Genomic DNA, 13,409 nt, shown 5'->3' with positions numbered 1-13,409 from the left:
CTTGTAGACAATGGAGCTTTAATGGACATCTTACTCCATGATACTTTTATAAGGATGGGTTACAATGATTCTCAATTGACCCCAACTGATATGCTGATATATGGATTTGCTGGAGTGGAGTGCCTCGTGGAAGGGATAATTAAGTTGCCAATGACTATAGGTCATGAACCAAAACAAGCAACACAGATGTTAGACTTTGTAGTGGTAAAGGCCAGGTCAACTTATAAAGCGAGAAGAACGAGAATACATGCTTTTAAGGCAGTCCCCTCTTCTTACCATTCAGTGATGAAGTTCCTCACCCGAGACGGGATTGGAGAGGAAAGAGAAGATCAGAAGATGGCAAGGAGTTGTTATGTGGCCTCTCTTAGGGATGATGGAGCTGAGGGCAAGTTCTGCTTATTGAAGATCTGGATATCCGTGAGAATGACGAAAAAAGAGAGAAGCCAGCAGAAGACTTTATAAATACTTGGGTTGTCTCTAAAATTATTTTTGTGATTTTACAACTGTATTTATTATTTTTTGGAATTTATAAAATTTAGAAATCAATATTTCATTGATTATTTAGCTCTGAATGATTTTCTGATATATTTAATTGTAAATTTAATATTAAATTCCAGAATATTTCAAAAATTATGAAATTAATATTTTATTAAGTTTGGAATATTTTGGGAATTTTAAAATTATTTTTGGAAAATTTTCTGATTAAGTTCACCTGCGCGTTGATTCGTTTAATCGTCAAATGCGGGTCTGAGTTGCGTTCAAAAATGGTTTTAAAATTAAAAAATTTTATTTTATTAGTTTCAGGATTTTAAGAAATTTGTTAAGACTAAATTGAACTTCTTTCGATGGAGCTGGGGGCAAGATCTGCCTATTGAAGATCTGGATATCCGTGAGAATGTCGAAAAAAGAGGGAAGCCAGCAAAAGACTTGGTTCCGATTCCTTTGACTCCCGAGGACCCTGAGAAAGTAACTTTCATTGGAGCAACACTGGAGGAGCCCCTCAGAGGAAAGCTGGTACAATTCTTACAAGAGAATAGCGATGTATTCGCATGGTCAGCAGCTGACATGCCCGGCATAGACCCGGAGCTGATCACTCAACAGATTAAATGTAGAGCCAACTCGTAAGACTGTGAAGCAAAAGAAAATAAGTTTTGCTCCGGAGAGACAGGAAGCTATTAAGCAAGAAGTAGATAAGCTCTTAGAGGCTGGTTTCATTGAGGAGATACAGTTTTCGGAATGGTTAGCAAACCCTGTGATGGTAAAGAAGGTTAATGGAAAATAGAGAATGTGTGTGGATTTCACCGATCTGAATGACGCATGCCCAAAGGACTCTTTCCCATTGCCAAGGATAAATATAATTATAGATGTTACTGTTGGTCATGAGATGCTGAGCTTCATGGATGGATTCAGTGGATACAATCAGATCAAGATGCGTAAGGATGAAATCCCAAAGGTATCATTCATTACCGACTTTGGTGTTTTTTGTTATCTTGGTATGGCATTTGGTCTCAAGAATGCAGGAGCAACCTATCAAAGGTTGGTAAATAAGATTTTCAAGGACCTTATTGGCAAAACTATGGAAGATTATGTTCATGACATGTTAGTCAAGAGTTTGTTAAGGGCTGATCACATAACCTATTTGAGGGAAACCTTTGAGGTATTGAGATATCATAAAATGATGCTAAATCCTGCAAAGTGTGCTTTCGGAGTGGGATCTGGAAAGCTTTTAGGTCTGATGGTCTCCAAGAGGGGAATTGAGGCCAATTTTGATAAAATAAAGGCTATCCTGGATATGGAACCACCACGTTCCATAAAGGACATTCAGAAACTCACTGGAAGAGTTGCAGCTCTGGGACGTTTCATCTCCAAGTCCGGGGACAAGTCTTTACCATTCTTTAAATCCCTGAAGAAGTTTAAAGATTTCATATAGACTGAGGAAATCCATGAGGCATTTGAAGAATTGAAGAAATATATGGTTCAAGCCCCATTGTTGGCCAAACCAGCTCTGAATGAAACTTTGTACTTGTACTTGGACGTTTTAGAAAATGCCTTGAGCGCTATATTGGTTAAGGAGGAGCTTAAAATCCAGAAACTCATATACTATGTTAGTAAAATTTTGCATGGAGCTGAGCTGAATTATTCAACTATCGAGAAGTTTGCCTTAGCCTTGGTGACGGCTTTAAGAAAGTTGTGTCCTTACTTCCAGGGTCATAAAATTGAAGTGCTAACAAATCATCCTTTGAGAAATATTATTCATAGTCCCAAAGCTAGTGGGAGGCTGATTAAATGGGCAATAGAATTGGGAGAATTTGGCATCAAGTACAAGCCACGAATGGAAATAAAAGCCCAAGCATTGGCTGACTTCGTGGTGGAATGTACCATACCCAACCAAGAAGTCGGGGGGCAGGAAGGTACCATACCTCAAGACACAGAAGATAGCAAAGGAGACAAAGAAAAGGGCGTTAAAGAAAAGGAATACTAGGTTCTTTATTTTGATGGGGCATCAAAAACAAATTCAAGCGGAGCAGGGCTAGTTTTACAAAGCCCGGATGGGTTCCTGATTGAATATGCTTTGAAGCTAGACTTCCCAACTACGAATAATGAAGCAGAATATGAAGCCCTGATAGTTGGCCTAGGCCTAGCGGAAACACTGAGGGTCAAGAACTTAAAAGTCTGTGGGGATTCGAAGCTGGTCATATCCTAGGTCAAGGGAGAGTTTGAGGCAAGAGATGATACAATGGATAAGTATGTTCGCCTAGTAAGGGCTGCGATGACTCAGTTCAATGAATGCCACATTGAGCAAATTCCAAGGGAGGAAAATGCTAAGGCGGATGCGTTGTCTAAGTTCGCTTCATCAGAGTTAGAGAAAAGTTCAAGAAACATATACTTCCGCATTTTAAAAACACGGATCATTGATGTTAAGCTTGTAGCCCTTATAGGGTTGGGGACATCATGGATAAATCCTATTAAGGCCCATATTCAAACTGGTTGGCTACCAAATGATGTGACTGAACCACGAAAATTGACTGTTCGAGCACTGAGATATTCCTTGATCAATGGGATTTTGTACAAAAGATCTTATGTGGTTCCTTACTTAAGATGTCTCAGACCTGATGAGGCACATTTGGCTCTTGAAGAAGTACACGAAGGTATCTGTGGGCAATACCTGGGGGCAGAGCACTGGCTCATTAGATAACCCGTTTAGGCTTTTATTGGCCGAAGATGATGACCGATGCCAAAGACTACGTGAGGAAGTGTGAACGTTGTTAGAAACATGCACTAGTTGTTCGACAACCTCCTGAGATGCTAACTTCTATTAATTCTCCCATCCCTTTTGCTATGTGGGGAATGGATATACTTGGGCCTTTTTCCCATGGCCACAACTCAAAGGAAGTTCCTGATTGTAGCCATAGATTATTTCACTAAGTAGATTGAAGCCAAACCTTTGGCTAAGATCATAACTAAGCAGGTTGCACAATTCTTGTGGGAAAATAGCATGTGCCGATATGGAATTCCCCGTATCCTGGTTACCGATAATGAAACACAGTTCAACAATGAGGAATTCAAGAAGTATTGCGAGGAGAATGAGATTGAGTTGCGGTTTACCTCCGTAGCTCACCCGTAAGCCAATAGGAAAGCAGAAGTGGCGAATCGTATAATCCTGGATGGACTGGAGAAGAGGATCGAGAAATCAAGGAATAACTGGGTGGATGAAATACTCCCAATACTATGGCTTATAGGACTACTTGTAAAGTCACTACTGGAGCAACTCCCTTCATGTTAGCATATGGGGTAGAAGCGGTTGTTCCTGTGGAAATCTCACACTCGTCTCCCAGAATCCAAGCATACAATGCTGAAAAAAATGAGGAAGGGTAAATAATAGCCCTTTTAATTGATGAAGTACGAGATGAGGCACATGCCAAGATAGTGGAATATCAGAAAAAAGCTTCTTTTTACTACAACTTAAGGGTAAAGGAAAGGTTTTTCAAATAAGGGGACTTGGTTCTAAGAAAGGTGGAAGCTTCTGGCGTTGGACAGAAGGGAAAACTCACCCCAAATTGGGAAGGGCCATACAAGATCAAAGGTGTTCAAGGAAGGGGATCCTACAAGCTAGAGACTATGGATGGTTTTGAAGTCTCGAGAAACTGGCACGCACAGAACCTGAAAATTTACTATGTATAAGATGGATGAGCATGATTCTTACTTGTCCAAGTGACAAGTAGGTTGAAAAGCACCTTGAAGCTTTGCTTGCTTAGGATTTCATGTTTTAGTTTTATAAGACTACTCTTTCAAATTTGAGGTTTATTAAGACTTTTGTAAGGGATGAGTCCCAAAAGTTTATGGAATTTATAAAATTTCAAAAATATGTTTAAAATCCATATGGCGTGACAAATGAACTAAATATAAGAATTCCAATAAGAGCATAAAGTTTGATAAATAAATCAAGTTCGAATAAGAAATGCAAAGTTCAATAAACAAGATAGTCTCAAGGATAAAATAAGATAAATAAGCCACGCAGGGCTAGTAAAACTCTAAGAAGCGGAGGTGTCCTCGGTATCCATATCGTCATCCCCTCCGCTCTCGCTGGATGTCTCATCAGTCCCAGTCTCTGAGGAAGAAGAGTTGTGGTCAGCTGCTGAAGGCCTAGAAGATGACTCGGGAGGAGGAAGAAGTGGGTCCTGAGGGATGTCATCCGAAACGACTACGTGGGTACGAAACCTCTGTAGTATTGTCTCATCATCAGGGCACACATAGTCTGCTGGGTTGATATCGGGACAAGCCTCGTTCACGGTCCCAAGGGCCGTGTCCCAGCCAGTCCTAAAAAACCCAGGGAACACCGTGTTGTCCCTTACCCTCATAGACTGAGTAAACTCCTCCGAGTCCAAATAAGAATCAATGGCTCTTTGCTTCTCGGCCCTCAGCACGACCAGTTCAGCACTTGACTCTCCTAGCTCCTCCTCCTTACGCTTCATCTTTCTCTCTAGCGAAGCATACTTCTTCTGCTGCCTCCTAAGAGCGTTATCAGCGTTATCTGAGGCCTTCTTCCACGATTCATCTTGCCTCACAACAGCTTGGAAATAAGCATTAGACGGACACAAAACAGTAAACAAAGAATGTAAGGTAAGAGAATGCTATATGTGTATAAAAAAGGAAGGAGTTTGAGGAGAGGGGTCGTATCGAGTCCAGAGATTGAGCGCCCATAAGCTTTATTATCTCCATATCTGGGCCAACCACGATGTCAGTAAAGTCCTTGGGGGTCACACCGTGGTAGGACCAATCCCATGCATGTTTCGTGAATCCAACCACGATATCCCAACGACAGAACCCCCAGAGAGGCTGGAAAGCACCAGTGGCAACACAAGTGGGAGCAGCAGCAGAAACAGGGGCATTTGGGACTTCAGTTCCCCCTGAGGAAGCCTCCACCATAGGCTCCTTATGCTTCCTCAAAAATCTAGGCTCCAAAGCCTTTCCCCGAGTATCCAACCCTATGAGTCGGGCCTTTTTCATCCTCGTCGTCTCCTCAACAACAAGCAGATTATCTTTATTGATTTCCTTAGCAGTGGCAAAAAAAGAGAAAAAAAATAAGTGGTGTCAATAATGCATGAAAAAAGAAAAAACGAGAATAGAAGAAAAATACCCTATACCGAAACTGAGGAGAGCCCCACTTGGATAAGGGGAAACTCCTCTAATAAAGTCCAGTGGGCAGTGACACCATTATCCTGGATGAGCTCATTGTAGATAATAGTCTCCTCGGGGGTTAGGTGAATGGATTTGAGGCTACCATCGCTGACCTTCCCGAAGGAAGATTTGAAGAGCGTGCCCCAGTCTCCATTCTCCCACCTTAGCCCGACAAAACTACTCCTTCGGTGTTGGTTATTGTTAGGGATGGAATAACCTTTACATTATAATATTCTATACTTTTTACAAGTCCATCCTTTATAAATTAACCTCTATATAAGAATTAAATCGCTTAAAATGTAATTATATATATATATCCAACAATAGTCGTGTTACATATATGGCAATTTAAGACCTCATAAAATATTTATCCAGTGTTGCTTGTGATAATGATTTAATTGTTTGGGTTGACACGACATCCCTTAATTTGCGTGTCCATAGTAGCTCGTCAACACGATCACCTTCTTGTTGTGTCTTCTAACCATTTTGCAAGATCTTTTTGCTTCAAATCGGAGTTGGTTTCTTTCATTTTACGTAACTCAACACGAATACTTTCAGTAATTTGGGTTCGCTTGCTCTTAGGTGCCATGGCTAGTTAGAAAAGGTTGGTTTCGAATGATATAAAATCTATCTAATGGTGTATATATGTTTAGTAAAAATACCAAAAGACATTGTACATGTATGCATAATGTATCTACATTGTGCATGCATAATGTATCTATATTTTAAATAAATACATATTCATGAATCTTAAAGTATTAAAATATGTTTGAAATTCTAGTATTAAGATATAATATATATATATATACATATATACATATATATGCCTAGTAAAAATCAAAAAAAATATATGATATATATTTAAATTATGATTTTTTATAAATTTATATACAAACCTTTATTAAGGAATAACCTCCCTATAGTAATATTTTTTCCCAGTCCTAAAAATATTACTATATAGAGGTTTTACTGTAAATTTTTTAAGCTTCGAAAGTTCGAGTCGATAAAATTACATATATAATTTAACTTAATACAACAGAACATTCACATAACAAAACTTCGTATAAGAATAAACTCTGGTAAAAATATTTATTTCATTATACAATGAATGAGGTAAGGTAGGGCCACCTCTACCCTATGTATGTATTCATTCCCTTTTCTTGTTGATTGACATGACATTCACATGGCCAAAGAGATCTAGTTGTAGCAATTGATATGGCTTTTTGATGGATGATTCTAACTTGCTTTTAAATGAGGTCCTTCTTTGTTTGGCTTGTTGACATGCATCACACAAACCATCAGAGGAGTAAAACATGTTTGGTAGACCTCTCACCAAATATCTCATCACTAATTCATTAAGATTATTGAAGTTGAGGTGAGAAAGCTTATTGTGTCAGTTCTAACTTTCATCTACTGATGCTTTTCTTATTAAACAGGTTTCAGTTCCATCAGTATTTGCATGAAATTTGACTTCATAGATGTTTCCATGCATGTATCCTTTGAAAACAACTTTCTTTGTGACCTTATGAACTACTTCATAGTGATCTTATGTATTTTTACAGTAGAAGACTTCTTGTCAGGATTTGAGCCATCGAGATTTGACCCATCAGGAATTGCTCCATCAGGATTTGATCCATCAGGATTTGTCCTGGTGGTTTTAACTTTATATGATGTATGCACATTCAATTTAACAGTTGTATTTGAAATAGCCATTTTATTGAATTTTGGTAAAGGATCATAATTATTGTGAAACAAGCTATGATAATATTTACATGTGTAAATAGAATGTCAAATGCTACCATAGTGAAAAAAAGGGTTCTGTGATTTGTGAAATACTGATCTACCACTAATATTAGACTCAGAAATTTTAGTGGCTTTCTTTTTAATCTTCCTGCAATCAATAGCAATATGATTAGTATTACCACAGTTAAAAGACGCTTTTATAGGAGCATCGGGAATGTACTTATAATTGCTTGCTTTATTTATTTCCTGTTTTCCATTTCCTACTTCTTTTTTGCACTAGATTTGTGAGTCCTAGCACTCACTTCACAATTTTTTTCTAGTTGATTTTTAAAGAGAAGACCTATATTTTTATCTATCTTTTCCTTGACTCTAAATTCAACTTTCTTCTTATCAGGAACTTTAGAGGTAGACCCTACTTCATAAACTGACTTTATTCCATTTTCATCAGTACTGACAAATTTCACAGGTGTGGTGTTATTAATAACTTTATTGATATTCCTATCAGTAAATTTATTATAACCTAGACATTCCTTCCAGTTTTTGTCACTAATGAAGTTATGAACTTTTCTTCCTGAAGTCATCCATATTTTAAACACTTCTCTTTCTTTTTCAAGAGTTTCCTATAGCATGGCATACTTAATATTTATTTAAACTTCATTATGTTGAGCCTTTTTACAGGCTTTTTCATTTTCATGCCTGCATAATAACTCAGCTTCCAAGTGATCATTTCTCTTTTTAAGTTCTTTATTCTCAACAATTAGACTGTCATTTTTAATTTACTTATTCTTGAAATTAACATTCATAGAATATAATAAAGTTCCCAATTCAAACATGTTATCAGTATCAATAGGGGAAACAACTGAAGGTACCTTATCAGTTCCTGACACATCCTCTCCATGAGTTTTCATGAGTGCAAAACATTCATCATCATTGTTAGTTCCAGATGTGTTCATCCAGTCTTTGTTGGAGTTTGATTTTAACAATGCTTTTCCAGTTGACTTGAGGCACTCAGTAGCCAGATGTCCCATTTCATTGCAGTTATAACAAGTCACCTTAGCCTTATCAAACTTCCTTCCCTTGGTGTATTGTACCTCATTTTTTCTGAATTTTCCTTTTCCATCACCAGAATACTTTCTGTTAAAGTCACCTTTTCTTTGTGGTTTTACAAACCTCATCCTTCTAAAACTTTTCACCAGGATGGCAGCCATTTGAACAACTTGAGGATCATCTAATTCAATCTCAGAATCCTCTTCAGTATATGTGTCAGGATCTGATGATTCATCAGTATCTGACTCTTCCACAATGTTCCTTCTTCTTGGCCTTTCAATCATCTTTTCCTTGCCTTTATGAGTTTCAGCATTTAGCGCCACATTCTTTATTTTCTGACCCTTTATGTTTTTCATCTGTTAAATCTCCAAGTCATAGGTTTTCAGCATTTCATGGACTTCATCCAGTGTCAGTAAATCAAGATGATATTGATGCCTGATTATAGAGGCTTGAGTATCCCATTTTCAGGAAGAGCTCTCAGAAACTTGGTGTTTAAGTCTTCCCTGTCATACTTTTTTCAAACCAATGATATATCATTTAGCAGTGTCATGAATCTATCATAGATGTCAGTAATTGACTCATCAGCCTTGGCATCAAAATACAACTTATCTTATTATTAAAATATATAAATTATAGTATTATATATCTGCTAAACTACTAGAAATAGTCTATTTATTCTACTAAATTACGACCACATGTTATTCTATTATTTTTATTATAAATTTATAATTATTATATATTTATATAAATATTTTAAAAATATAATATAACTTAATAAATAAAAATTAAAATATTAATGGGACCCGTGCATCGCACGGGATTTATGCTAGTAATAGTAATGAACATATAAATCAAATAACAGTTTTTTACGCTTCGAAAGTTCGAGGTGATAAAATTACATCTATAATTTAACTTAATACAGCGGAACATTCACATAACAAAACCTCGTATCTATATTATATTATAATAGCCGGAATAGAGATAATTTGGTTCAATGGTTTGGTTCAACGATAATTTCCTAATTTTGATTATTACAAAAATAGATAAATAGTGTTATATATCTAATAAACTACTAAATTATTAAACTACTACTAAATATAGTATACTTATCCTACTAAACTACGAATACAACTTATCTTATTATTAAAAGATATAAATAATAGTGTTACATATTTGCTAAACTACTAGAAATAGTCTATTTATTCTACTAAATTACGACTACATGTTATTCTATTATTTTTATTATAAATTTATAATCATTATATATTTATATAAATATTTTAAAAATATAATATAACTTGATAAATAAAAATGTAAAATATTAATGGAAACCCGTGTAAGAATAAACTCTGGAACCAACTTAATCAAGTTATAGTTAAGAATTAAAAAAAATAATTTATTTCATTATACAATGAATGAGGTGAGGTAGGGCTCTACCCTGTGTATGTATTCATTCCCCGTCGTGTGCATATATATATATATATGGTAAAAAAGGCTCGTCTTTTTCCAACCTGAAAAATCTCCGGCGGCCGGCGGCGTGTCAGTTACTTTTAGGTCAAATTCTGCTCCTTATGCCTCTTCTCCTATATTCTCTCCGTATATCACTCTGCTTTTAATTCAATTTTTTTTATATAATTTATTATTATTAAGGTCTTCGCTTTAATTCACTTAGATTACGATTCCTTATATGTTTGTGTGCATAGATGCGTTGATCTTTATTAACTTCTATTGCCCCTTGTTTTATCATTTCCTTTTGTTAATTTTTGTAGATTATATTTTAAGCCCAGGCGTACATATTCAGTAGAGAATTGTATATATGCCCTGTGTTTTTAAGGCAGTTGATTGTTTAGGATTGAATAAATATCAAACACTGCATTTTCTTTTTATTGTTTACTAAGTCAGGCACTTTATATTTATGCTTTTTAATTTGATAGATGGTTGCTTCATTGAAATCTTTTTCGTTATTTGCTGATTGAAGACACTTCTGTGGTATTTTTTTCCCCTAACCAAAATTGAGAAATGGTCTCTTATCGGTCATTTAGATCTTACTGACCGGACTTTTAGTGAATGTTTAATAGCGTTGGCTTTCTTTTGTAAAGAACGGTAAAAACCTATCTTGTGAGGATTTTTGGTTTTATTTCCCATGTTAATTAGGGTGTTTTTTATGTTTTAGCACGGACAACTAATTTTCTTTACTTTCTTTCTATCTATGTACTGATCTTTGGTTCCTCTTCTGTGATGAATGATGGATCATAATCATGGTTTACCCAATTAAGATTGTGGTTCTGTCACTAGGTCTAATTACGCACTTGTAAAATTTGCACATATTTTCTTTTTACCTTATCAGATAAACAAGACTTCATGCACTATACGAGCAAGATGAATCTGTATTAAACTCCTAAAACCTTATATACTAACCTCAAATATATTTCTGTAACATAGAGGTTAATATGACTTGTAAACAGGTGCTGAAGTCAATTTCAAGTATGACTACGGATCAGGGCAGAAAAATTCCGTTATCGAAGCCATTTGTAACTAAAACAGGAATGGCCAATAAAGGAACCGTTTCACCTTCACTTGGTAAGGTTGATATCAGTGCAAGTGAAAAAGCCTATAGTTTCCAAGTTGCTTTGGCTGGTGTGTCTGGCAAAACAAGTAAGTACTCAATTTTATCTTATTATTCCTTGCCTCTTTTCTCCTATACATCCATGCGTACAGAGTACGCACACTATAAGCTCTTGTATCTTTTATTTAAAAGACAATCTTATTTATGTTGTAGAATAAAAATTTATTATAAAGTAAAATATATTTTTCTTCAAGTTGGTTGAAAAAGAGACATCTTTTAATAGATTACCACATAAAGTTGAGACTGCACTTAATATCGCTTTTAAAGTGTGGTATGATCATGTGTCCAGCGTATGCGCACAAAGTTAAATTTCATGAAATATTGTTCTAGTTCCCGTTGAATGGTTTAGTGAGTTTATCAGATTTTAATTACCATAAGGTTGAAAGAGAAACCACTTTTTGTGTGTGTGCCCGTTACTTTATTATTGAGTATGAAAGAGAAACAACTATAGTTTTTTCTACTGACTGTTACATGCTAATTATCTTACAGCTTATGAAACGGTTTGGGGCTTTTCCCCTATTTAGCATAGTATCAGTTATTAAGAGCATTTTGCCAAATAGCATAATTTCTGCAAATTTTCCACTATACATCAGTACACCTCTTAAAAGATGTGTTATCACTTAATTTCTAAAATTCCGCAGCTATGACTGAGCACATTCTTGTGTTTCTTTCAATTGAACAGCTTTAATGCTACTTAGTTTAAAGTGCATAACTTATTGAGGATATTTGTTAACGGGATGTCAACCGGGTTGATGGGAATTGGAATGTTACTCCGACGTGTTAGCTTTTAGTGTGGGAATTAATGTGTTGGAGTGGCAATTTCATTCCCATGGGTAACTTATTTAATATTTACCCCTTGGGATTCCAAAGCATTCCCATTTCCAATCTCTTCATTCCCCGGTCACATCAATAATCCAAAAGTTCCCATAAATATTGTATAAGCCTAAGCCTCAGTCACTCAGATGGATCCTCATTTCATTTATCTAATACTTAATGTGAAAGGTAGCTCAATCATATTCCCCTATTGAATATGAAATGGTTTCAAAAAAGGGAATTTTATACTTTTAATTCTTGAAACCATAATCTATTTTCAGAAACTTCCAATCCAAGAACTATAAATACATCCGTGTTAGCGGTATTCGCAACAAAATTATAATCAATTGCCAGAATTACAGGGACTAGGTCGCTGAAAGTCTTGCTTCACTGGTTTAAAGAAATTGATTTCCCGCTAATCAGAAAAGAGTATCTCCTAAACTGGAATAGGAATTTAATTAGGGGATTTTGTTGTCACCACTCATTTTCCAAGCCTTCCGTTGTCATCGACAAGAGGGCGAGAATAATGGGCAGCAGCAAAAGATAGGTTTCTGGCAACCCTAGGCCCTAGAGGTGTGCAAAGCATTACTTACCATCTATAAGATATTGTATATTTGTATATATGCATTAATCATATGTGCTCCCCATCATTCCCAACTTACACGGCGTTTTAATCCTATGCACCATGATACTGCAATTGTCAAAATTCAGTAATAATTTTCTGCAGTGATACATGTATGCTTCATTATCTGACTTGTCCAACAGATTGTATACTTTTGGTACAAATTACAAATATTGATTATTGTGTAGTGACTTTTTCCACTTCAATGTATTAGGTGATTTAAAGTGCAGTGTCCGTGATGACGGAAGGGTGAAAGTAGAAGGCATGGTCAAAGATACCAGTCTTCAAGATGCCAATGTCCTGTATGAGGCAAAAATGCAGGAATGTTCCCCACCTGGACATTTCTCCATTTCCTTCAATTTGCCTGGACCTGTTGATCCCAGGCTGGTTCAATTGAGTTATAAACAGGGTATCCTGGACGTTACCGTGATGAAATTCAGAATACCATATTTTGCAAACAACCACCACTGATTTCCATCACAGTGTAGCATCTCGGCATCTTTCAAATAGATTGAGAATCTCATTTTGGATATTTTCTTCCTTCATTTTTTGTCTTACTAAATTCAAGAATTGCGATGCTGATTCACATTGCTGTAGGGTTTCTGATAAAGATGCGAATGTTGTGTTCTTTGATTAACTTTGACTCCCATTGAATTGTGTCAATGAGTAATTTTCAGATATATTTTTAATAATTCTGTATGTCATGAGAATATTATCATGGTTTCAACTTGTCATATTTACATATATGTACGCAATCAGATGCTCTTTGAGACCATAATTTGTGTTGGAGATTATACAATGTCTATTAGATGATGATCATTACTTTTGGGTTTAAAATAGTATAAAATTTCAATTCTGAATACACATTTGATGGTACAA

General features: G+C 35.9%; 1 long non-coding RNA gene across 1 annotated transcript; it reads left to right on the top strand.

Annotated features, from left to right (window-relative positions):
• Window positions 1-9,885: 9,885 nt before the first annotated feature.
• LOC141687217 (uncharacterized) lies at window positions 9,886-13,346 on the top strand. Its single transcript, XR_012560961.1, has 3 exons — window positions 9,886-10,023; window positions 10,935-11,124; window positions 12,745-13,346. It is a non-coding gene; the product is annotated as an uncharacterized LOC141687217 (long non-coding RNA).
• The last annotated feature ends 63 nt before the right edge of the window (window positions 13,347-13,409 follow it).

Source organism: Apium graveolens, chromosome 9 (assembly GCF_009905375.1).
Source record: "Apium graveolens cultivar Ventura chromosome 9, ASM990537v1, whole genome shotgun sequence".
In the NCBI taxonomy this organism is placed as follows: Eukaryota; Viridiplantae; Streptophyta; class Magnoliopsida; order Apiales; family Apiaceae; genus Apium; species Apium graveolens.
This window is presented reverse-complemented; position numbering and strand designations above follow the sequence as displayed.